General features: G+C 53.5%; 1 long non-coding RNA gene across 1 annotated transcript in view; it reads left to right on the top strand.

Moving 5' to 3' along the window:
• Window positions 1–4,530: 4,530 nt before the first annotated feature.
• LOC138299572 (uncharacterized) overlaps window positions 4,531–26,892 on the top strand; it is a 69,541-nt gene continuing 47,179 nt past the window's right edge. The window contains exon 1 of the long non-coding RNA XR_011204786.1: window positions 4,531–4,592. This is a non-coding gene — a long non-coding RNA (uncharacterized lncRNA). The remainder of the gene's footprint in view (window positions 4,593–26,892) is intronic.

The following is a 26,892-nucleotide window of genomic DNA, read 5'->3' as shown; positions in this document are numbered from 1 at the left end:
AACCACATCCTCTCCCTCCACTCCCATTCCCACTGTACCTACCACTCTCCATTGTCCCAAGAAGCTCTTCCTCGCCACTACTAACTTCTTTCCTGACCCTGAGCCCCCCCCTCCTTCTCGTCGGGGTAAGAAGAGCACCTCAGCCACCACCAGCCCTGCAGCCCCCTTGACAAGGGTGCAGGGGTATTGGAGCCCGCCAGCCCGCATGTCTGGATCTTCGCCCAGCAGCAAGGGGACAGCCAGCCCACCCCCTGGGAAGAGGAGCAGAAGGCGGAAGGGTCGCCGCAGGAGCCCGCCTTCTACATCCCCCCGGACACCACCCAGAGACAGTCACCAGCCACAGCTCCAAAGGGAGGAAAGGGCCACAGGCCCACGACTAAGGAGGGCAAGGGCAGCAAGTCAGAGAGGTCAGGCAGCAGGCCTGCTGCCCAGGAGGAGCCCACAACCCCCATAGCCGCTGCCCTGGGAGGAACCGGCACAGCTGCCCCGGGAGAGCCCACCACCCCCATAGCCGCTGCCCAGGGAGGACCCAGCCCAGCTGGCCAGGAGGGCCCCACCACCCACAGCCCAGGTGGGCAGTGAAGGAGCACCATCCCCGCTGCCCAGGAGGGCACCACCAGGCAATTAGCAGTTGGCCATAGACCGGCCGCCGTCTCAAGAACCGCTGAACTGGGCCCCGCCGTCTCAAGAACCGCTGAACTGGGCCATTCAGGGCAAGAACCGCTGAACTGGGCCCCGCCGTCTCAAGAACTGCTGAACTGGGCCCTTCAGGGCAAGAACCGCTGAACTGGGCCCTTCAAGGCAAGGACCGCTGAACTGGGCCCCGCCGTCTCAAGCACCGCTCCGCTGGGCCCCGCCGTCTCAAGAACCGCTGAACTGGGCCCTTCAAGGCAAGGAGCGCTGAACTGGGCCCCGCCGTCTCAAGAACCGCTGAACTGGGCCCTTCAGGGCAAGAACCGCTGAACTGGGCCCTTCAAGGCAAGGACCGCTGAACTGGGCCCCGCCGTCTCAAGCACCGCTCCGCTGGGCCCCGCCGTCTCAAGAACCGCTGAACTGGGCCCTTCAAGGCAAGGAGCGCTGAACTGGGCCCCGCCATCTCAAGAACCGCTGAACTGGGCCCCGCCGTCTCAAGAACCGCTGAACTGGGCCCTTCAGGGCAAGAACCGCTCAACTGGGCCCCGCCGTCTCAAGAACCGCTGAACTGGGCCCCGCCGTCTCAAGAACCGCTGAACTGGGCCCTTCAGGGCAAGAACCGCTGGCCCTTTGGCAGACGTGGCAGGGCAGGATCTATCTCGGGAAGGGCTGCAGGATGTCCTCTGGCCAACTTGCCTCCTCCAGTGGCAGTGGGGTCTGTTATGGACTGTATGGACTGTGGCTTTGCTCTCCCCAGGATGGCCCAGTGGGCGGGCCACCCACTGTATGGACTGTATGGACTGTGGCTTTGCTCTCCCCAGGATGGCCCAGTGGGCAGGCCACCCACTGTATGGACTGTATGGACTGTGGCTTTGCTCTCCCCAGGATGGCCCAGTGGGCAGGCCACCCACTGTATGGACTGTATGGACTGTGGCTTTGCTCTCCCCAGGATGGCCCAGTGGGCAGGCCACCCACTGTATGGACTGTATGGACTGTGGCTTTGCTCTCCCCAGGATGGCCCAGTGGGCAGGCCACCCACTGTATGGACTGTATGGACTGTGGCTTTGCTCTCCCCAGGATGGCCCAGTGGGCAGGCCACCCACTGTATGGACTGTATGGACTGTGGCTTTGCTCTCCCCAGGATGGCCCAGTGGGCAGGCCACCCACTGTATGGACTGTTTGGACTGTGGCTTTGCTCTCCCCAGGATGGGCCAGTGGTCATGGAGTCCCCTCGTGGATCTGGCGTCGTGTACTCAAGTGGCTGAGGTGCCCCCCCTTCCCTTCCCCCTGAGGTGCCTGTCCTATTTTCTTTCTGATGCCCCTGCAGTGTTCTCTCCGTGGAGTTCTTGTCGTGGGACTGGGCCTTGCCCCTTTGCACAGGAGCCCTGTGATCCACGGACAGTGGTTGGACTACATTTAGTAGCTGTATATATTTTGTACATAGTTTATTTATTTATTGGGATTACTGGTGTACATATTTCAATATATCTGCCCGTTTATGATCTCTTCTTTTGGTCTTTGCATTATTTCGGAGGGGGGTGGTTTGTGGGTTGTGACAGTGATCTGTGGGAATGCATTGATGTGTGTGTTGTAGTGGGTGTGGGTGGGTGGGTGTGTGCCGGTAATCTTTTCCCTCCCCTGTGTCGTAGGTGCCGTACTCACCGATGTCTTCCGCGCCGCCGGGCGTGCTCCTGGTATATGAGCAGGAATAGGAGTGCGGGGATGACCTGCAACTCTGGCTCCATACTGCCGGAATCTCGCGTGGAGTGCGTAGAGGTGAGCATTTTCCCGTTCGTAGTCTGTTTCCGCCGTGTTCTTATCGGCGGTGCTCCCGCCCCGGAAAAGGTGGCAGATTGGTGGGTCGTAATAGGGTGGGCGGTACTTTGTCTGCCGCCGGGCTGTTGGCGGGAACCGCCGCGCTGTTTGTTTGTACCGCTGTGGCGGTCGGAGTGTTAAGTTGGCGGGCTGTGTTGGCGGTTCCCGCCAGGGTCAGAATTGCATATTTTAGACCGCCGGCCTGTTGGCGGCTTGGCCGCCGCTTTATCACCGACCGCCAGGGTCAGAATGAGGGCCATAATCTTTTGGCTTTTTTTTGGCAGCAATTCAGAATGAGATTTACTGTTTGCAGGATTCCAAACAGCCGGGACAAATGATTCTTGTCAATATTCAATGAGATATGAACGAGTTACTTCTTCAAATATACGTGACATTAACAAAAGGCTCAGTGTGTTAGCTGAATCATAGGAAGAAGTGCAAAATAGATTTTCTTCACCTTATTCTTTCTCCTCATGTTTGTTTCTTTATACGTACTGTAGTATTGTTTAGGAGGAGGGGCGGTGAGACCCTTAAGTGATTATTAGTGGCCGTAGTTGGCTTGGGGCATCCATTGGTGATACTGATGGAACATAGTCAGGCTTTGGACTAGTTCTGCCCTTATGAGTTATGGGCAGGCCAGGTCGTTTTGGTTTTAGTGAGACCTTATGAGAATAGACAGACAATGTGATAATTAACACTGTGTATTTTTCTTTACAGTTATCCCGTCCCTGCTGATCCTTCCCCTTCCTTCCCTCGCCTGATTACTCCAATGCACTGTGGTTTTTTATCGGTGACTTGGTGGTGTCAGGAGGTGGACCTTGTTTGCATCACACCGAGTCTGAGGAGTACCTACACCGTGACATTAGGCACCAGGGATTGGTATGTGTGCTTTGATTGGGGGGCAGCCCCTTGGGCAAGGGTCGCTCCCCATGGAAGCACATTACTATTGTCCATTTCCTCTCCCCTGGGGGGCAGACCGGCCTATTTGTGTAAGACCCATCTGCCCTCAAGATGGGCAGAAAGCCCACTAGACAACAGGGAAGATTTTTTTTTAAAAAGAGGGGGGGGGTATGGTTTTGGTTTTATATTTGGTGCATGAGAGCTTGTCTAACACTCACAATTGTCCCAATTGGAATGGTGAGGGCTGCACTTTTTGGACTTTGGGACACTGCCATGTAGAAAAATCTATGAGACCTAGATGCATCTGAAAACTAAACATCCGGGTGAGTCCAGGGTGGTGTACTTCATTTGCACCCGTACCATTTTTTTTACCCACAATGCCCTGCAAGCCTCCAACTTTGCTTGAAATCACACATTTTCCCCACATTTTTTGTGATGGAACCTTCTGGAATCTGCAGGAATCCACAAAATTCGTATCACCCAGCATTGTTGCATCTATACTGATAGAAATTCTGCCCCACTTGTCAGCCAAAAATGTTTTTTTTTTCAAACTGCCCTTTTGGACCCGCTTTGGTTCCCCTCAATTTCAACATGTTTTCGGCTCTTCCCTGTCACAGGCACTTGGCCCACCTACACAGGTGAGGTATCATTTTTATTGGGAGACTGAGGGGAATGTTGGGTGGTGGGAAATTTGTGCCGGTGCAGATTTTTTAGCTAAATTTGAGGTTTGCTGAGTATTCTGATTAAGAAAACATTGGGGGATCCACACAAGTCACACCTCCCTGAACTCCCTCCCTAGCTTTCAGAAATGTCTGGGTTTGGTAGGTTTCCCTAGATGGCTGCTGAACCCAGGATTAAAAACGCAGGTGCCTCCCACCCACAAAACAGGTAGTTTTGTATTTGATAACTATGATGTGTCCACGTAGTGTTTTGGGGCATTTCCTGTTGCAGGTGTTCTATCTTTAGCCGCTCCCCGTCCGAATCGGGTCGGCTCTATTATGTGCGCATGCGCAGAACTGTGCGCATGCGCACCGGCGATTTGGTCAATTTCGCCGTCTTAAACTGCTCCCCTCAACGGGCACTTCGGAAGCGCATGCGCGCTTTGAATTTTTATCGCGGATGACGCGCATGCGCATGCGCGTTTTTCATTTTAACGGTCGCATCGCCAGGGGCACGACGGATTGCGGTCGGAGCAGCAGTACCGCGTTACAAACTCGTCGGAGCGGCGCTACCCCTTCTTTAAGGTCAGTACTCGTGCCGATTATATATTATATATATATAATCTCAGGCTTTCCTCTTTCACTAACTTTCTTTTGTGTCACTGCCCTTCTAGTTACCTGTTCCCGAGCTGCGTCACGGCACCTCATTGGGCCGGTAGAAGCAGCTCGGGACGCCGCACGCATTTCAAACGTGGGCAACTGGTAAATCTGTAAACATAAAGGGGATTGAAAACCTGCATTGACTTTAACCAAAGGAGTCACTTGAAGTTTTTTAATAGCAAAGATATTTTCTTTCAGAGAGATACTGTAATGGTGTTCCAAGGTGAGCTGTGGAGTGTGTGGTTTTATTAGACTGTTATAAATAATGTTAGTATTAGGTATAAACTATATATTAATCAAATCTGTATTTGAAAAACACTTTTAAAAAAATTTAACTGGAATGTATTTGCACATTTTGTAGCAGCCTATATTATGATGTAATTGTATTTATATAACGTTTACTACCCCCGACGAGGCATCAGTTGCATGTTTAAAACAAGGACTTACACATTCACAGTTCTTTCAGGGACATCCTACCTCATAGTACTAACAGGCATTGGCACAGTCAATAGGTCTTGTCTACGCAAGAGTTATTGGCTTTGCCAATGTGTTTTGACCAGAGTGGCTGCTGTTTAGCATGGCTATAAGTTAGTGGCATAGTGGCGTGAAGTTCATTTAGAGTACAGTGCAGTGGGGTACTGTGGAGTTGTGTAGAGTGCAGTGGCATGGGACAAAGTAGAGTGGATTAGAGTGGCATACAATAGAGTGGCAGAGTGCAGTAGTCTAGAGTGGTGCAGTGGCATAGAGTGCAGAGTAGACTTGTTTGGCAGAGAGTGCAGTGGCGTAGTGTTGAGTGGTGCAGTGCAGAGTTGATTATAGTGCTGTACAGTGCAGTTGCGTAGAGTGGATTGATGTAGAGTGGCATAGATTGCAGTAGCGTAGAATGCAGTAGTACAGAGTAAATTGCTGTACAGTGGCGGAGAGTGCAGTGTTGCAGAGTAGAAGGTAGTAGTGTACAGTGTAGTTTAGAGTGCAGTGGCATGTGGTAGAGTAGCATAGAGTGGCATACAATAGCGTGGCAGAGAGTGCAGTAATGCAGAGTGGTGCAGTGTCATAGAGTGCAGAGTAGACTCGTTGCAGAGTGCAGTGGCGTAGAGTGGTGCAGTGCAGAGTATAGTGCCTAGAGTGCAGTGGCATAGGGTGCAGTGATGCAGTGTAGTGGCATAGAGTGCAGTAGTAAAGAATAGTGTGGTGTAGACCTCTGACCTGCTTTAGGTCTAGAGCTCGCCCCCCACGTCCGCAGCACCACCCTGCTGTCTCGTGCCCCTGACCCCCGTCCATGCTGCTGCTAGCGTGTTCGAGGCCCTCCTCCAGCCGCAGGCATCCTCCTGCGCCTCATCCCTAGTGTCTAGTGGGCTCTGTTTAAGCTTCACTTGACCCGTGTGCCGCTTTTCGCCGTCCTGTAAGTGTTTTTTCCTTTTGTTTCAGCGCCTTGCCTCCTTGAGCTTCTGCCCCCGATGTGCCCCTTCTGATTGCTGTACCCTGATTGTAATTTGTGCCAGAATTGTATTTTGTGACTGTTTTTGAACTTTTCCTTACTGTTTGTGCCTTGCTTTTTTCCCTGTTTTTTTTGCCCCTTGGGCGCTCCCCCTTGCCGATCTACCCTTGCCGCTGCCTCCCTGCAGCTCCGCCCCCCTCGCGCCCCCATTCGCCGCTCCCTCCCGCCCCCCCAGCTGCTCCTCCCTTCTTAATGGCTGGCGCTGCGCGTTGCGAGTGAGCGACCTCTGACCTGCTTTAGGTCTAGAGCTCGCCCCCCACGTCCGCAGCACCACCCTGCTGTCTCGTGCCCCTGACCCTCGCCCATGCTGCTGCTAGCATGTTCGAGGCCCTCCTCCACCCGCAGGCATCCTCCTGCGCCTCATCCCTGGTGTCTAGTGGGCTCTGTTTAAGCTTCACTTGATCCGTGTGCCGCTTTTCGCCGTCCTGTAAGTGTTTTTTCCTTTTGTTTCAGCGCCTTGCCTCCTTGCGCTTCTGCCCCCGATGTGCCCCTTCTGATTGCTGTACCCTGATTGTAATTTGTGCCAGAATTGTATTTTGTGACTGTTTTTGAACTTTTCCTTACTGTTTGTGCCTTGCTTTTTTCCCTGTTTTTTTTGCCCCTTTGGCGCTCCTCCTTGCCGATCTACCCTTGCCGCTGCCTCCCTGCAGCCCCGCCCCCCTTGCGCCCCCATTCGCCGCTAAGCTGCTCCTCCCTTCTTAATGGCTGGCGCTGCGCATCGCGAGTGAGCGACCTCTGACCTGCTTTAGGTCTAGAGCTCGCCCCCCCACGTCCGCAGCACCACCCTGCTGTCTTGTGCCCCTGACCCTCGCCCACGCTGCTGCTAGCGTGTTCGAGGCCCTCCTCCACCCGCAGGCATCCTCCTGCGCCTCATCCCTGGTGTCTAGTGGACTCTGTTTAAGCTTCACTTGACCCGTGTGCCTCTTTTCGCCGTCCTGTAAGTGTTTGTTTTTTCCTTTTTTTCAACGCCTTGCCTCCTTGCGCTTCTGCCCCCGTTGTGCCCCTTCTGATTGCTGTACCCCGATTGTAATTTGTGCCAGAATTGTTTTTTGTGACTGTGTTTGAACTTTTCCTTACTGTTTGTGCCTTGCTTTTTTCCCTGGTTTTTTCACCCCTTGGGCGCTCCCCCTTGCCGATCTACCCTTGCCGCTGCCTCCCTGCGGCCCGCCCCCATTCGCCGCTCCCTCCCGCCTCCCAGCTGCTCCTCCCTCCCCCTCCCTTCTTAATGGCTGGCGCTGCGCGTCGCGAGTGAGCGACCTCTGACCTGCTTTAGGTCTAGAGCTCGCCCCCCACGTCCGCAGCACCACCCTACTGTCTCGTGCCCCTGACCCCCGCCCACGCTGCTGCTAGTGTGTTCGAGGCCCTCCTCCACCCGCAGGCATCCTCCTGCGTCTCATCCCTGGTGTCTAGTGGGCTCTGTTTAAGCTTCACTTGACCTGTGTGCCGCTTTTCGCCGTCCTGTAAGTGTTTTTTTCCTTTTTCAGCGCCTTGCCTCCTTGCGCTTCTGCCCCCGTTGTGCCCCTTCTGATTGCTGTACCCCGATTGTAATTTGTGCCAGAATTTTATTTTGTGACTGTTTTTGAACTTATCCTTACTGTTTGTGCCTTGCTTTTTCCCCTGGTTTTTTCGCCCCTTGGGCGCTCCCCCCGTGCCGATCTACCCTTGCCGCTGCCTCCCTGCAGCCCCGCCCCCATTCGCCATTTCCTCCTGCCCCCCCAGCTGCTCCTCCCTCCCCCCTCCCTTCTTAATGGCTGGCGCTGCGCGTCCGTGCCTGGATTGCGCCCAGCGCCACCCCCCCCCCGGTCCTCACGCCCCCGCATCCCCAGCCTTTGCTACTCGGCCAGCGAACTCCTCGCCCTCAACCCTGGCCCATCCACAGCCTGCTTCCAGGCCACCCCGAAGCACACCAAAGGACCCTTCTCCTGCCGCACCTGCAAGTTCACCTGCAACAGAACAACGAAGCCTACAACAACCAACACCAACCACCTGAACTGCATCCTCCTCAACACACGCTCCGCACGAAAGCACGCCATCCAGCTCTGGGACCTGCTCGACACCACTGCCCCAGACGGAGCCTTCCTAACCGAAACCTGGTGGAACGACTCCTCGGCCCCAGACATCGCCATCGCCATCCCTGACGGTTACAAGAGCACCAGAAGAGACCGCACCAACGGAATCGGTAGAGGGATAGCCATCGCCCACAAATACACCCTCAAGATCCACACCCACACGGAAGACACCCTCAAGACAGCCAAACACCTTCATTTCCAGATCCACACGGACCCCAACACTACCCTCAGAGGAACCTTCATATACCGTCCTCCAGGACCAAGAGCCCCCTTCAGCGACACCATCTCCGACCTCGTAAGCACCCACGCCCTCGCCTCAACAGACTACATCCTCCTGGGAGACCTCAATTTCCACCTGGAGAACAACAATGACGCCAACACCGCATCTCTGACCAACAACCTCTCCAACCTCGGACTCAGACAACTGGTCAACACACCCACCCACATCGCCGGTCACACCCTTGACCCACTCTTCTCTGCAAGCAACCACATCTCTTTCAGCCACACCTCCGAACTCCACTGGACCGACCACCACTGCGTCCATTTCACCTTCAAGAAAAACACCGAACACCACCGCACCCCACTACCGCCTCACCGCGCTGGGGAAAAGTCACCATAGAAGAACAACTAACCAGCACCCTCGCCAAAAACCCACCACCCGACCCGGACTCCGCCACCATCAACCTCCAACAATGGATCCTCAACTGCGCCAACATCCTAGCACCACTCAAGAGACCCACCGTCAACCAAGAAAAGAAAACACCAGCCTGGTTCACAGACGAACTGATCACCTCCAAACGCAACTGCCAGAAACTCAAGAAAAAATGGATCCTCGAGCGCACACCCGACAGCCTTGCAGCCCTCAAGGAAGCCAACCGCGAACACCACCAACTGATCCGACTCGCCAAACGCTCCCACTTCACAGAACGCCTTAACAACAACGCACACGACTGCAAGGAACTTTTCTGCATCGTGAAGGAGCTCTCCAACCCCAACGTCAACGACGTCCCACCATCCCAGAAACTCTGCGACGATAGCTCCACCTTCTTCTACCAGAAAATCGCAGCCATCCACAACAGCTTCAACACCTCACCTCCCCCTGACCCCCACCCCCAACAACTCCTCCCACGCCGACCGCCTCACCACCTGGACCCACGTAGACGTCGCCAAAACCCTAAAGACCATGAACTCCATCCGCTCAGGATCTCCCTCTGACCCCTGCCCACATCACGTCTTCAACAAAGCCGACGTCACCATCGCCCCCCAACTCCGCAAGATCATCAACCTTTCCTTCAACACCGCTACCTCCCCGGACAGCTGGAAGCACGCAGAAATCCAACCCCTCCTCAAGAACCCTAAGGCTGACCTCCAACGATCTCAAAAACTTCCGCCCGATCTCCCTCCTCCCCTTTCCAGCGAAGGTCATCGAGAAGATCGTCAACGCCCAGCTCACCCACTACCTCGAAGACAACTCCATCCTAGACCCCTCCCAATCCGGCTTCAGACGCAACCACAGCACAGAGACTGCACACCTCGCCGCCACAGATGACATCAGACAACAAATGGACAACGGCGAAACTTCAGCCCTCATCCTCCTAGACCTCTCCGCTGCCTTCGACACGGTATGCCACCGCACCCTACTAAATCGCCTCCACGAAGCCGGTATCCAAGACAAAGCCCTCAACTGGATCTCCTCGTTTCTCTCCAGCAGAACACAGAGAGTCCGACTCTCACCCTTCCGCTCCGAAGCCACCAACCTCATCTGCGGCGTCCCCCAAGGCTCCTCGCTAAGCCCAACGCTGTTCAATGTCTACATGGCCCCCCTCACACAACTGGCCTGTCAGCACAACCTCAGCATCCTCTCCTACGCCGACGACACCTAGCTCGTCCTCTCCCTGACCAAAGATCCTCACATTGCCAAAGCCAACCTCCACGAGGGACTGAAATCCATCGCCGAGTGGATGAGCAACAGCCGCCTGAAACTAAACTCCGACAAGACGGAAGTCCTCATCCTCTGTCGCTCTCCCTCGGCCTGGAACGACTCTTGGTGGCCCACCGCCCTGGGCCCCCCACCCACCCCAGCCAGCCACGCACAAAACCTCGGCTTCATCCTCGACTCCTCTCTCACCATGTCCAAACAGGTCAACGCAGTCTCCTCCTCCTGTTTCAACACCCTCCGCATGCTCCGCAGAATCTTCAAGTGGATTCCAACAGAAACAAGAAAGACGGTGACCCAAGCCCTCGTCAGTAGCAGACTCGACTACGGCAACGCACTCTACACAGGCATCCCAACTAAAGACATCCAATGACTCCAACGCATCCAGAACGCATTCGCCTGCCCGATCCTCGACATACCCCGCCGATGTCACATCTCCCACCACCTGAAGGACCTCCACTGGCTCCCTGTGGACAAGAGGATCACCTTTAAACTCCTCACCCACGCACACTAAGGCACTACACGACACTGGACCCACCTACCTGAACACCAGACTCAACGTCTATGTTCCCTCACGCCAACTCCGCTCTGCCAACCTTGCCCTCGCCATCGTCCCCCGAATCCAGCGCAAAACCTCTGGCGGCAGATCCTTCTCCTACCTCGCCGCCAAGACCTGGAACTCACTCCCGACCTCACTACGCCAGACCCAGGACCTCCTCACCTTCAGGAGACTCCTCAAGACATGGCTCTTCGAACGATAGCAGCTGCCCCCCGTGCCTCGAAACCCTAACGGGTACATAGCGCACTTTATAAATCTAATGATTGATTCATTGATTGATAGAGTGCAGTTTTGTAGTGTCAGTGGAGTGGCACAGAGTACAGTGGTGCAGAGTAAAGGGCAGCGGCATACAGTGCAGTTGTTTAGAGTGCACTGGCGTAGAGTACAGTGGCATGGGACAGAGCAGTGTCATAGAATACAGTGGAATAGAGTGTATTGGTGCAGAATGTATTAGTACAGAGTAGAGTGGTGTAGAGTATGGTGGTGACCAGTGCAGTGTTTCTCAAAGATTCCAAAATTAAATGGCCATTTTTCAGAGGATCTATACAATCTTGTATTGTCTGACATCTGCCCCATTACTGTTTCTTTCATGGAAAGAAGAGTGACCTTCATTTGTATTACGGACATTTGAGATAAGTAGGTGAGGTACTGGTTAGTTGAGGTACATCATCATACTTTGTATAACTCACATATAGTATAGCTCCCCTGTTAATATAGTTGATTTACAGTTAGCAGCTGAACTTAATTGTGTATGGGCAGTCAATTTCTTCTTTCAGTTAATTGGTTAGTCCAGTCTACTGGTATTTTGTACGAGCATCTATCCTATCTGCTCAGTTTATATTTTTTTCGGCAGGACATATTGTTACAGTGGTTCAAAAATGAGAATCAAATACAATATCTGTATGTATTTTGCGTTTTGCTTATTGTCAAATGTCCTTCTCTTAAGGTTCACCCCCAAACGTTGGCCTTCCTACTCTTTCTCAGACTTTTTCTTGTTGTTGGGCCTCTGAGCACTTTACCACTACTAACCAGTGCTGAAGTGCATGCGCTCTTGCCTTAAAATATGGTGATGTATGCTTAACACAGTTGGCATATTTCATTTACTTATGAGTCCCTAATAAATTGTACTTACCTATGCCCTGGATTTGTAAATTAAAGGCTACTACTGCGCCCACAGTAATGATTGCGCATCCCAAGTAGTAGGTCAACATAACTTGCTTGTCATTCCAGAGTCTGTGTGTGCAGTTCTAAACTTCCATTTTGATCTGTCAAGTTAAATCTTTCCAGGTTCAAACCTTTATTTTTAAAACATATGTAACCCCTTTAGTGGGCCTGGGACAGATCAAAGGGCAGGGGCAAGTTGGACGTGTATTTTTAATTTTAACCTGTTGTGGTAATTCAAAAACTATTACACTTGTCTTTCACCACCGCAAGGCCTAACTTTCACTTAAGCTAACATCAGGGTTACCTTGAAGCAGCCTGTCTAATTTCGAATTGAAAAAAACAAAATTTGGACTTTGGTGTCTATGGACTCGCAATTCAAAATCACAACTTATGGTCAAGTCTAACATTAATTTGTGTGGCTGAAAATGTCACATTAATAAATTTGCCGTTTTATTTTCTTAAATATTTACTGCCTACTGGCATGTCTACATGTTTGGGTGGGTGACGCATCATCTCTTGTGCATTCCCTCCAGACAGGCACACGCCAAGGGAGCTCAGGTGTGACTGGATCATAAATATCCTGATGGCCCACCCTGGGCAGGATGAAATGGTGCAGCTGGCACATCTAAATGGGCTGGCTATTCTTCCCATACATGGATGCATAATCCCCCCTTAGCGAGTCTGCAACTAGTCACTGCACTTCCTGTCCTATTTGCACTTTCTTCAAAGGCCTCTTTTTTAAGTCTCCCCCATTTCAGAGGCACCACTGGGCATAATAATTGGACCTTTTTTTTCCCTTTCACTTGCTGCTTTTCTGTCCTTTTCTCGTTTTTTCCCTCTTGTGTTTACCCCGCAATGCTGGTGTCCCAGCATCCCCACCCACCCCATGCAAAGCGCTTCTCCCACCTCCTTATTGCTGGACCACCGCCTCCATACCTCTCTTCCTTAACGACGGCCGCCACGCTAGTGCGCCACAGGGAAGCCTGTTTGTGCATGGGCGCCACCCAGCACCAGGGACCCTGGTTCTCACCCCTTCTGCTGGTTTAACGCAAGCACTCTACGTGCCCTGAACCCCATAAGATCATCAGCATGCCACCAAGCTGACCACATGTACAAACATGGATCATTTTCTTGCTGCGCCTGCTCCAGCATACTCCCAAGTACCACCTCATGATTCCTCACTGCTTCTTAACACATGCTCCCTCGTCAAGCATGCACTACAAGTCTGAGACCTCGACTCAACAGCTCTGGACGTCACCATCTCGCTATGAGTTGGATCACCCCTGCAGCTACCACGGACATTGCCACGGCCATTACGCACAACTACAAAATCACACACAAGGACAGAGCCAACCTTCCTGGAGGTGTCATTGCCATAATCTACTAGAACAACCTCCGCCTTTCATCATCTAGTCACATTCTGTCAACGCATGAGCATCTACATTTCCACATCCTGACCAACCGAAACACCTTCCTACGTGGCACCCTCATCTACAGGCCACCTGCACCTCAACCCCAGTCTTTACAAGACATTGTCAACCTCATTGCCTCTCCAAGCACTCACTTCCTCCTGTTACATCCCACTCTGTGATCTCGATTTACAGCTTGATACCCTCAATGACCCCCAATACATCAAACATCCTGTACGACCCTACAATTCTCGGCGTCAAACAACTAGTCATCGTCCCTACCCACAAACCCCTTCACATCCTCTACGCCATTCTCTCAGCAGGGGACAACCTCACCTTCATCCACACCTCCAAACACTGTTGGCTTGACCAAGTGCATCTACTTAACCTACTCAAACACTGCACGCCACCACATTCCCTAACCCCCTGGCAAACATTGGGGTATAGTCACGGAAGCACAGATCACCAAACGCTGTCAACCACTCCAATGAATCCGCAGGCAAACTAAAGCGCTGACTCTGAATGTGCAGCCAATGTAGCCCCCCTAAGGAAATTGGCATGGAATCTACATAGCAAAACTCCCAAGTGGTTTACGCAAGACCTACATCAATCCAAGCACGCCTCAGACGATTGTAATGCAAATGGAGCCTCCGCAAATCCACCAAACCGCACCGCCTGCAAAAATACAACGTACCACCAGAACATACGAGCCACCCAAAAAACTGCATTTCAAGCATGCCTCAACACCAGCACTCGCAATATCAAAGAGCTCTTCATCCTTGTCAAAGAGTTCACGAACCGCAGGGCAGAAACCTCATCCATCCCTCCCTCCCAAGACCTCCGCAACGATCTTCCCCACCTTCTTTCACTGTAAGATCTGGGACATCTACAAAGGCTTCAGCATACAGAGCCCGCCTTCACCGCTCAGCACCATGGACCTTGCTCCCCCACCAGATACGAACTGCTGAACCACCATTACTGTAGAGGACACCCAAAGAATAATGAACTCCATCCACTTGGGAGCACCCTCAGATCCATGCCCTCATCACATCCTCAAGCTTGTCATTCCCATCATTTCACCAGAGCTTTGCTGAACCATCAACCTATCGTTTAAGACTGCCACATTCCCCTCAGACTGTAAACACGCAGAAATCCGCCCGCTACTCAAGAAACCCAAAGCCGACCCTAGGGAGCTGAAGAATTACTGACCCATGTCTCTGCTCACTTTCCCAGCCAAGGTAACGGAAAAAGCCATCAACTAGGAACTCGTAGAGTTCCTCGAGAGACACAGTATTCTAGAACTTTCCCATTTCCGATCTGGAAGCAATCACAGCACCGAAACTGTACTTTTGGCCACCACCAACAACATACGCATCATACTGCACAGCGTAGGCACTGCCGCACTCAACCTTCTAGACCTCTCTACTGCATTCTAGACAGTCTCCCACTTCAGCCTCTGTGACAGGCTGCTCAACGCTGGCATCTGAGACAAAGCCCTGAGCTGGATCTGGTCCTTCCTCACCAGAAGAACACAGAGGGTCAGACTACCACCATTCACATCAGAACTTAGACACTTGCTGCAGAGTAGCCCAAGGATCCACACACTGCCAGAAGCTTTTTAACCTCTTCATGGCTCGCTCGCTAAGATCATCAAACACAAGGTAAAGATAGTCTCCTACGACAATGACACCCAACTGATCCTCTCCATGTCGGACGACTCTGCTCAAGCCAAGATGCATTTTCCCAATGGGAGGAGAGCAGTCTGCCCTTGGATGGACGTCAGCTGCCTCAAGCTCAACTCAGACAAGAAATGCTTGTGATTGCCTACACCCCATTCTGCCTGGAACGACTCCTGGTGGCCCCCCCACTCATGTTAATGCCCCCACCCACATTAATCAATTGCGTAACCTGGCCTTTACCCTTGGCTTCTCTATCAATAACACAACAAATTAACGCTGTCTCCTCAACAAGCTTACACAGCCTCTGTAGGAAAATGCCTCCTTTTTGCAGTCCACAACCCCCACCTACCCCAAACACTTTTTTCCTGCTATTGATGCTGACTCTACTGAGTACTGAAGTGTGTTGAGATCCTGCTAATCAGGCCCCACCACCAGTGTTCTTTCAGTTAAAATGTACCATTATTTCCCCAAATTGGGACATCCCTCGCACACAGATAAGTCCCTGGTACCGACCTCCAGGACCAAGAGCCCCCTTCAGTGACACCATTTCCGACCTCGCAAGCACCTACGCCCTCGCCTCAACGGACTACATCCTCCTGGGAGATCTCAGCTTCCACCTGGAGAACGACGACGACGCCAACACCGCATCACTGACCACCAACCTCTCCAACCTCGGACTAAGACAACTGGTCAACACACCCACCCACATGGCCGGTCACACCCTAGACCCACTCTTCACTGCAAGCAACCACATCTCATTCAGCCACACCTCCGAACTCCACTGGACCGACCACCACTGCGTCCACTTCACATTCAAGAAAAACACCGAACACCACCGCACCCCACTACCGGCACACCGCCGCTGGTGAAAAGTCACCGAAGACCAACTAATCAGCACCCTCGCCAAAAACCCACCGTCCGACCCCACCGACCTGGACTCCGCCGCCATCAACCTCCAACAGTGGATCCTCAACTGCGCCAACACCCTCGCACCACTCAAGAGGCCCACTGTCAACCAAGAAAAGAAAAAAGCAGCCTGGTTCACAGACGAACTGATCATCTCCAAACGCACCTGCCAGAAACTCAAGAAAAAATGGCTTCTCGGGCGCACACCCGACAGCCTCGCAACCCACAAGGAAGCCACCCGCAAGCACCACCAACTTATCCGACTCGCCAAACGCTCCCACTTCACAGAACGCCGGAACAACAACGCACACAACAGCAAGGAACTCTTCTGCATCGTGAAGGAGCTCTCCAAACCCAACGCCAACGACGTCCCACCATCCCAGAAACTCTGCGACGCACTCTCCACCTTTTTCTACCAGAAAATCGCCGCCATCCACGACAGCCTCAACACCACACCTCCGCCAGACCCCACCCCCAACAACTACTCCCACGCCGACCGCCTCACCACCTGGACCCACGTAGATGACGCCGAAACCCGAAAGACAATTAACTCCATCCACTCAGGATCCCCCTCAGACCCCTGCCCACACCACGTCTACAACAAAGCCGACTCCACCATCGCCCCCCAACTTCGTAAGATCATCAACCTATCCTTCGACACCGCAACCTTTCCGGTCAGCTGGAAGCACGCCGATATCCAAGCCCTCCTCAAGAAACCTAAGGCCGACCTCAACGACCTCAAAAACTTCCACCCGATCTCCCTTCTCCCCTTCCCAGCGAAGGTCATCGAGAAGATCGTCAACGCACAGCTCACCCACTACCTCGAAGACAACTCCACCCTAGACCCCTCTAAATCCGGATTCAGACGCAATCACAGCATTGAGACTGCACTCCTTGCCGCCACAGACGACATCAGACAGCAAATGGACAACGGCGAAACTTCAGCCCTCATCCTCCTAGACCTATCCGCCGCCTTCGATACGGTCTGCCACGCACCCTACTAACTCGTCTCCACGAAGCCGGAATTAAAGACAAAGCCCTCAACTGGATCTCCTCTTTTCTCTCCAGCAGAACCCAGAGAGTCCGACTCTCACCCTTCCGCTCCGAAGCCACCAACCTCATCTGCGGCGTCCCCCAAGGCTCCTCGCTAAGCCCAACGCTGTTCAACGTATACATGGCACCCCTCGCACAGCTGGCCCGTCAGCATAACCTCAGCATCCTCTCCTATGCCGACGACACCCAGCTCATCCTTTCCCTTACTAAAGATCCACACACCGCCAAAGCCAACCTCCACGAGGGACTGAAATCCATTGCCGAATGGATGAGAAACAGCCGCCTGAAATTAAACTCCGATAAGACGGAAGTCCTCATCCTCGGACGCTCCCCCTCGGCCTGGGACGACTCCTGGTGGCCCACCGTACTGGGTCCCCCACCTACTCCTGCCAACCACGCACGCAACCTCGCCTTCATCCTCTACTCCGCTCTCACCATGTCCAAACAGGTCAACGCAGTCTCCTCCTCCTGCTTCAACACCCTCCGCATGCTCTGCAGAATCTACAAGTGGATCCCGACGGAAACCAGAAAAACGGTGACTCAGGCCCTTGTCAGTAGCAGACTTGACTACGGCAACACACTCTACACAGGCATCCCAGCAAAAGACATCAAACGACTCCAACGCATCCGCTTGATCCTCGACATACCCCGCCGATGCCACATCTCCCACCACCTGAAGGACCTCCACTGGCTCCCTGTGGAAAAGAGGCTCACCTTTAAACTCCTCACCCACGCGCACAAAGCACTACACGATTCCGGACCCGCCTACCTGAACAACAGACTCAACTTCTACATCCTCTCCCGCCAACTCCGCTCCGCCAACCTCTCCCTCGCCATCGCTCCCCGAATTCAACGCAAGACCTCCGGCGGCAGATCCTTCTCCTACCTCGCCGCCAAGACCTGGAACACACTGCCGACCTCCCTGCGCCAGACCCAGGACCTCCTCACCTTCAGGAAACTCCTCAAGACATGGCTCTTCGACCGATAGCAGCTGCCACCCCCCCCCCCCCTCCCAGCGCCTTGAAACCCTAACGGGTACATAGCGCGCTTTATAAATTTAATGATTGATTGATTGGCAAAAGGTACCAGTGGTACCAAGGGCCCTGTGACCAGGGAAGGTCCCTAAGGGCTGCAGCATGTGTTGTGCCAACCTAAGGGACCCCTCACCTAACACAGGCACACTGCCATTGCAGTTGGTGTGTGTTGGTGGGGATAAAAAGGCAAAGTCGACATGGCATCTCCTTCAGGATGGCATGCACACCAAATACTGCCTTGGCATACGTAAGTCACCCCTCTAGCAGGCCTTAATGCACCCTGCCTTACGGCTTTATTCCACAGGTGAGGGCATAGCTGCATGAGCAATATGCCCCTACAGTGCCAAAGTCCATTCTTAGACATTGTAAATATAGTGTGTCCATATTAAGAGCATGGTCTGTGGGTTTGTCAAAACGAACTCCACAGCTCCATAATAGCTACACTGAGCACTGTGAAGTTTGATATCAAACTTCTCCAAATAAGAAACCCACACTGATGCCAGTGCTGGATTTATTACAAAATGCACTCAGGGCATCTTAGAAATGCCCCCTGTATTTTACCCAATCCTTCAATGCAAGACTGACTGGTTTGTGCCAGCCTGCCCCAGAGGGACTAGTTTCTGACCTCCTGGCGTGAGAGCCTTTGTGCTCTCTGAGGCCAGAAACCAAGCCTGCACTGGGTGGAGGTGCTTCACACCTCCCCCTGCAGGAACAGTAACACCTAGCAGTGAGCCACAAAGGCTCAGGCTTCGTGTTACACTGCCACAGGGCACTCTGGCTAGTGGAGATGCCCGCCCCCTGGACACAGCCCCAACTTTGGACGGAAAGTCCGGCGGAGATAATGAGAAAAACAAGGATGTGTCACCCCCTCAGCCAGTTCCACCCCTAAGTTGACCAGAGCTGTAGTGACCCCCCTCCCCCTCCTTGGAAAATCCTCCATCTTGTTTTAGAGGATTTTCCCAATAAGGATAGGGATGTGCCCCCCCCTCCCCAAAGAGAGGCACAAGGAGGGTGTAGCCATCCTCAAGGTCAGTAGCCATTGGCTACTGCCCTCCAGCCCTAACACCCTCCTACACTCAGTATTTATGGGCGACCTTGAACCCAGGATTTCAGATTTCCTGAAAACCTAAAGGACTGCTGACCTCAAAACACCCGTGGAGAAGATGGAGACAACAACTGACTTGGCCCCAGCCCTACCTGCCTGTCTCCAGACTCAAAGAACCTGCAACAGCGACGCATCCTGCGGGACCAGCGACCTCTGCCGACTCGGGGTACTGCCCTTCAACCCAAAGGACCAAAAAACTCTAGTGGATATGGGCTCTGTCAAACAACAAGGAAGAAACCATCTTTAAAGTGACACCCACCTCACTCCTGAAGCGTGAGTCCCCACCACTCTGCACCAACGCCCCCAGCTTGTGTCCAGAGAAACCAACACTGCAGCGTGGACCCCCAGGTGACTCCAACGACGTGGCCACCCTGAGACAATCTCCCTGCATCCCCACGGTGAAGCCTGCAGAGAGAATCCAGAGGATCCCCCTCACCGCAACTTCCTGGTAACAGAGATCCCAACGCCTGGAAGAAGCACTGCCCCTGCAGCCCCCAGGCCCAAGAGGAACCAACTACCGGTCCAGAAGTGACCAGCAGGCGTCCCTCATCCTAGCCCAGTCGGTGGCTGGCCCAAGAAGAACCCCATGCCCTGCCTGCATCACCAGAGTGACCCCTGGGTCCCTCCATTGATTTCTATTCAAAACCTGACACCTACTTTGCACACTGCACCTGGCTGGCCCTGTGCGCCTGTTTGGGACATCCCCCAACCCAGTGCTATACAAAACTCCCCGGGTCTGCTCCCAGAGGACGCAGGTAGTTACCTGCTAGCAGAGTGGAACCGGAGCACCCCTTTTCTCCATAAGCGCCTATGCTACTTTGACCTCTGCACTTGACCACCCCTGTGTTGCTGGTGCTGGGTGTTTGTGGTTGACTTGAACCCCCAACAGTCGGCTGTCTATGCCCTGGAGACTGAACTTGTAAGTGCTTTACTTACCTGCTAAATTAACTTCTACTTACCTCCTACAGGAACTGTTGAATTTTGCCTCTTTTAAAATAGGTTATTTGCATATTTGCCAGAACTGTGTACCTTACTGTTTTCATTCCAAGTTCTATATTTACTTATGCCAGGTACCTTACAATTTATGTACTTACTTGAATTCAGAATCTTGTGGTTCTAAAGTAAATTAAGAGAAGAATATTTATCTATATAAAAAACCTATTGGTCTGGGGCTAAGTCATTGAGTGTGTGTTCATATTTACTGCCCGTGTGTGTACAACAAATGTTCCATTTAATACTTGTCTTTTAATTAAACATCACACGCAAGATAGAACATAGTGTGGCAAAATAATAGTCTTTCTTAGAACTGTAGTCTACAACTGTTTGTGTGGGCTCTTTGTCTCTTACCCACTATTATTCCTCAGTCTAGTGTGGTGACATACAGCCTGCTTGTCAATATGAGTCTTTAAAGTCACAACATAATCTGGCTGAGGTCTATGCGTTTTTGTGCCCTCTGTTATAAAGTTTCAGTTTTAGACACCCACAGGCTCTGCACCAGAAAGTTCAAGCTTGTACACACCATGGAAGATCCACAGGCAGCTATCAAAATGTTCTGCGCTTGTGTGACTAACGCCGCAACATTTGGTGCTGGCAAGGAAGAGCAGGCTATGTGGGATCAGCTCTGGATGTGGATCTTCGCAGACTTGACGGTAAAGTGCCTTTGGCTTGGTATTTTTTTATTTTTTCAGTGCCAAGGTTTGTGCTGACTAACAGAAATGGGAGGGAGTCATTGGGAGGAATGGAGATGGCAAAAGCAACAGCAGTGGTCCTCTACGTTTAGAAACCTGCGAAGCTCATGAGCTGTTGCTATGTTCATTCAGTGTCTGATGGAGAGCTAATCTTCCTTGCTCCAGCGGGTGTTTCCATCTCTGTTCTGCACAAGCGCAGAGTAGGTTGTCCTACTTCCAGAGATAGGTTGTGGTTCTTTTTCTTTTTCATTTCTTTGTGCACAAAAAAAACTAAAAGGTCCTTTTTTTTTTTTTGGTGGTCAGTCAACAGCTACCTCCACAAAGACAATTTCTAAATGCACACCCTGGCTGAGGTGTTGTCAGTGCTCAAACAGGATACTTTATAGTAGTGCTGGACCTTCACAATGCTTATTCACACACCCGCATCCTGAATTTTTCACACATGTTAACTGTGTTTCAAAGTGAGCAAGTAGCTTTTTAAGTTTACTGTGATCCTCTTTCGTGTCTTCACAAAACTGATGATGGTGGTGTCAGCTCATTGGCGTGGGACTATCGTCATCTTTGAGCACAAACAAAGGTTATCTTTCAGTGTTTCCAGCCTGTTTGCGGGTGCCTGACCGATCTTCCATGTTAGTCACCAGCTGTCGATAGTATTTCAAGCAGCTTGTTTCACTAGCAGCCTAAAAATGTTTTTTTTAGAGCACACTGAAATCTTACGTTTGTTTTTTGAGATTTTCTCGTGAACGCCATTTGAGCATAATCACTATGGCCCTCATTACAACATTGGCGGTAACACCAAAGGTCAGTGATAAACTTGCGATAACACAACGCCGCGCTCAAAATACACTCTTACAAAACACAACCACATTGGACAATTCCAAATACACGCACCTTATACACATACACACACCACTCCCACAATCCCTTACTACCTAAAATATTGACGAAGGCCAGAGAGACAGCACAGCAAAGATGACAACACCATACAGAGGCACAAAACACCATCACGCACAAAACACCACACACCCCTAAACATTACCTCAGACATCACCCACACCACCCCATGTTCACCGCAAAGACACCCCAGGTTTTCTGAGGAGGAGCTCAGGGTCATGGTGGATGAAATCATCCGGGTAGAGCCACAGCTATTCGGATCACAAGTGCAGCACACCACCATAGCTAGGAAGATGGAGCTATGGCGCAGAATCGTGGACAGGGTCAGCGCAGTGGGACAGCACCCAAGAACACGGGATAACATCAGTAAGAGGTGGAACGGCCCACGGGGGAAGGTGTGTTCCGTGGTCTCAAGACACCACATCGCGGTTCAGAGGACTGGCGGCGGACCCCCACCTCCTCCCCCACAACTAACATGGGAGGAGCAGGTCTTGGCTATACTGCATCCTGAGGGCCTCACAGGAGTAGCTGGAGGAATTGGTAAGTCAAAGCTTTCACTACTTCATCCCCCACCCTACTTGCATGCAATCACATACCTTCACCCTCACCCTCCATCACTCCAACTCCTCACAGATGTCCCACTATCACAAACCACACATCCCAACACCAGGCCCTTCATGCAACAACAAAGCATGGGTACCCATCATAAATGCATGTCCACTGCACATACCCACACAGACCCCTAAACATCAAGCACACAAGCTCCTACACAGGAATGCAACCACTGGGGTACAGGGTCACCCACCCATTGCACACCATGGAACACACAGATAAACTATGCCTTAAAACCCCCTGCAGGACCCCTAACCAACGTAACCGGACAGGATGTTCCAGACATGTCCACTCCACCCACAGAAGAGGCCCACATTGATGACAGCAGCTCTGTCCAACTGGATCTAGATGACCAGCCCGGCCCATCTGGGACCTCAGGACAGTCGGTTCCCCTCACACTGGCAGAAGCCACAACAGAGCCTCCCCCCTCTGGAAACACCAGCACCCACCGGGCCCATACCTCTGTCCCCATGACACGTCAAGCAGCAGTGTGTCCACCACTTCAGGGAACTCAGGCTAACCCACCACCCCAAGAACAGCAGGGACTTGGGGGCATTGCCAGCGGGCACACGGTCAGGGGACAGAGGCCCAGGAGCACAGGGGAACTGGGAGGGCTGCTGGGCAACAGGGGGAGGACAGGCCTAGGGAACCCACTCTCCATGAGGCCCTCTAACATCATGGGAACCTACCACTATTCCTGTTTTCCAGGCAGGTCGCTCCCCTCACCACCACGCAGCCCCCTGTGTGACCGCTGCTCTTCTCCTCCCAGCGTCGAGTGCCAGTTTCCTCCTTCTTCCCTGCTCCCTCGTGTAAGTGCCTGCTTCGCCCCTGTTTACCTGTGTCCTTGCTGCCTTGGGTTTCCCCTCTCCTTTTTTGCCTGTTGGGGGTCCTTCTCCTCGGTTCCCCTGCACACTGCGTTTTCCCCCCTGCCGCCCGTTTCCCGCCGCTGCGTCCCGTAGCTCCGCCCCCCTCGCACCCCATTGGCTGCCCCGCTCCCACCTCCCAGCTACTCCTCCCTCCCTCTCCCACTCATATGGAGGCCGAGCAGTGGCCGCGCCGAAGGCGCGCCTAAGGCAAGCCCGTCTGCGCCTGTCCGCGCCTGGCCCGCACCCAGCGCCAGACCCCCTGGCCCTCGCAGAGGCCAGATCACCCGCAAGACCTACAGCGCTGCCACCCTCCTCGCACTCAACACCGGCCGGATCCCCGGGTGCTGCCGTGCCGCCCCAAGACGCACCCACGGACCCTTCACCTGCCAATCCTGCAAGTTTTCCTGCATCCAGACCCGCACCCGCCAAACCAAGCACCAGCAGCAACCACCTGAAGTGCATCCTGCTCAACACCCGCTCCATCCACAGACACGCCTTGGAACTCTGGAACCTGCTCGACACCACATCTCCAGATGTCGCCTTCCTCACAGAAACCTGGATGAACGCCTCCTCAGCGCCCGACATCGCCATCGCCATTGCCATCCCGGACGGATACAAGATCACCCGGAGGGACCGCGCCAACCAGACAGGAGGAGGCATCGCCATCGTCCACAAGAACACCATCCGCATCACGACCAACACCGACGACACCCTCACAGCCGCCGAACACCTTCACTTCCAGATACACACCGACCCCAAGACTACACTCAGAGGCACCCTCATCTACAGACCCCCAGGACCCCGCACACAATTCAGCGAAGACATCGCAGACTTCATCAGCCCACACGCCCTCCCCTCCACTGACTACATCCTCCTAGGGGACCTCAACTTCCACCTGGAGAACGACGACAACAACACCACCACCCTGCTGGACAACCTCGCCAACCTCGGACTCAAGCAACTGGTGAACACCCCCACCCACTACGCCGGACACACGCTTGACCCAGTCTTCTCCTCCAGCAAGTACATCTCCTTCAGCCACTCCACCGGACTCCACTGGACAGACCACAGCTGCGTCCACTTCAGCTTCAGAAGAACCACGACTCACCACCACCCACACCAGGCTCCCCGCAGGAGCTGGAACAAGATCACCACCGACCAGCTCTCCACATCACTGAACCAGAACCCTCCCGCCAGCTCAGCGGACCCCAACCAAGCATCCAACAACCTCACACAATGGATCACCAACTGCGCCGACAACCTCGCACCGCTGAAAACCCATCCCATCAAGCCCAACAGCAAGAAAGCCTCCTGGTTCAACATCGACCTCAAGAACTCCAAGAAGAACTGCCGCACCCTCGAGAAAGCCTGGCGAAAAAACCCGACTACAGACAACATGACCGCCCTCAAGCACGCCTCCCGCAAACACCACCAGCTGATCCACACCACCAAGAAGACAGCATCTAAAGAACGACTAGACAACAACGCACACAACAGCAAGGAACTCTTCAACATCGTTAAAGAGCTCTCCAACCCCAGCGCCGGAAACAACAACATCACTCCCTCACAAGACCTCTGCGACTCACTCGCCTCGTTCTTTCACCGCAAGATAGCCGACATACACAACAGCTTCGGCGCACAGACCACGCACCCAACCCTCAAACCGACACCCCCCAACACCACCCTCCGCACCTGGACCCCGGTCCGCACCGAAGACACTATCCACACGATGAACACCATCCACTCCGGATCACCAACCGACCCATGCCCCCACCACGTCTTCAACAAAGCCGACTCCGTCATCGCACCCCACCTCCGGGACATCATCAACTGCTCCTTCAACACCGCCACCTTCCCGGAGAGCTGGAAGCATGCCGAACTCAGCGCCCTCCTGAAGAAACCCTCAGCAGACCCCACCGACCTCAAGAACTACCGCCCCATCTCGCTCCTCCCGTTTCCTGCCAAAGTCATCGAGAAGACCGTCAACAGACAGCTTGCCACCTTCCTCGAGACCAACGGATCCCTCGACCACTCGCAGTCCGGCTTCCGAGCCAACCACAGCACCGAGACCGCCCTCATCGCAGCTAGTGATGACATCCGAGCACTGCTCGACAACGGGGAAACAGCGGCACTCATCCTCCTGGACCTCTCCGCAGCGTTCAATACTGTCTGCCACCACACCCTAGTGCAGCGCCTCAGCAACATCGGAATCCAAGAGAAGGCACTAGAGTGGATCACCTCGTTCCTCGCCGGAAGAACCCAGAGAGTCCGCCTCCCCCGTTCAGATCCGAGGCCACCGAAGTCATCTGTGGTGTACCACAAGGATCGTCACTCAGCCCCACCCTCTTCAACGTCTACATGAGCCCCCTCGCAGCCATCGCACGCCAACACAACCTCAACATCATCTCCTACGCCGATGACACCCAGCTGATCCTCTCACTCACCAACGACCCAGCCACCGCCTGAACCAACCTGCACGAAGGGAGGAAAGACGTAGCCGAGTGAATGTTGAACAGCCACCTGAAACTGAACTCAGACAAGACGGAAGTCCTCATCCTTGGATCATCACCCTCCGCCTGGGACGACTCCTGGTGGCCTCCTGCCCTGGGATGCGCACCCAAACCAACGGACCACGCACGCAACCTGGGCTTCATCCTGGACTCCTCCCTGGACTCCTCCTTCTCGATGACCAGACAAGTGAACGCCGTCTCATCATCATGCTTCAACATCCTACGCATGCTCCGAAAGATCTTCTGATGGATCCCCACCGAAACCAGGAAAACGGTCACCCAGGCAGTCGTCACCAGCCGACTGGAATACGGAAACACCCTCTACACCGGAACCACGACCAAACTACAGAAAAGACTCCAGCGCATCCAGAACGCCTCCGCACGCCTCATCCTCGACATCCCCCGACACAGCCACATCTCCGGACACCTGAGAGACCTGCACTGGCTCCCCGTCAACAAGAGAATCACGTTCCGCCTCCTCACCCACGCACACAAGGCCCTCCACGACCTGGGCCCCATGTACCTCAACAACCGCCTGACCTTCTACACTCCCACCCGCCAGCCACGATCAACCAGCCACGCCCTCGCCGCCGTTTCACGCATTAGAAAAGCCACCATGGGAGGAAGATCCTTCTCCTACCTGGCAGCCAAGACTTGGAACTCCCTCCCCATCCACCTCCGTCTGACCCAAGACCACCTCTCCTTCAGGAAGCAGCTCAAGACCTGGCTGTTCGAGCAGTAGCGCCCCCCCCCCCCCCCAGCGCCTTGAGACCCTCCGGGTGAGTAGCGCGCTTTACAAATCCTTGATTGATTGATTCCCAGGAGACGATGGCAACAGTACTGTCCAAGTTTCAGGACATCCAGCGGCTGCAGGAGGAACAGTATTTGGGGTTCAGGGAGGAACTCGGATCCATCAATACCACCCTGGGCACCATTGTAGGGGTGCTGAAGGAACTCGTGAACACCAGGAGGGACACTGTGGCACAACAAGGGGCCCCTGACACTAGCCTGGACGATGAACTGCCCACCGCCAGCGCTAGTAGACAGGAGGCACCGCCACAGGACCTCGACACCAGCACCCCACCCCCTGCAGATGGAGAACCACCCTGCAAGCGGTCCCTGAGATCAAGGGCAAAGACAGAGCACGATGCCAAGACCCCCGTCAAGAAATAAGACCACCCTGATTGTCATCCTTCTGTCCCACTTTGACACCCTGTCCATCCACCAACTGCCCCAGCTCCAC

This window comes from Pleurodeles waltl, chromosome 6 (assembly GCF_031143425.1).
Source record: "Pleurodeles waltl isolate 20211129_DDA chromosome 6, aPleWal1.hap1.20221129, whole genome shotgun sequence".
Lineage (NCBI taxonomy): Eukaryota > Metazoa > Chordata > Amphibia > Caudata > Salamandridae > Pleurodeles > Pleurodeles waltl.
The sequence above is the reverse complement of the archived record's forward strand: the minus strand, read 5'-3'. Positions and strand labels throughout refer to the sequence as shown.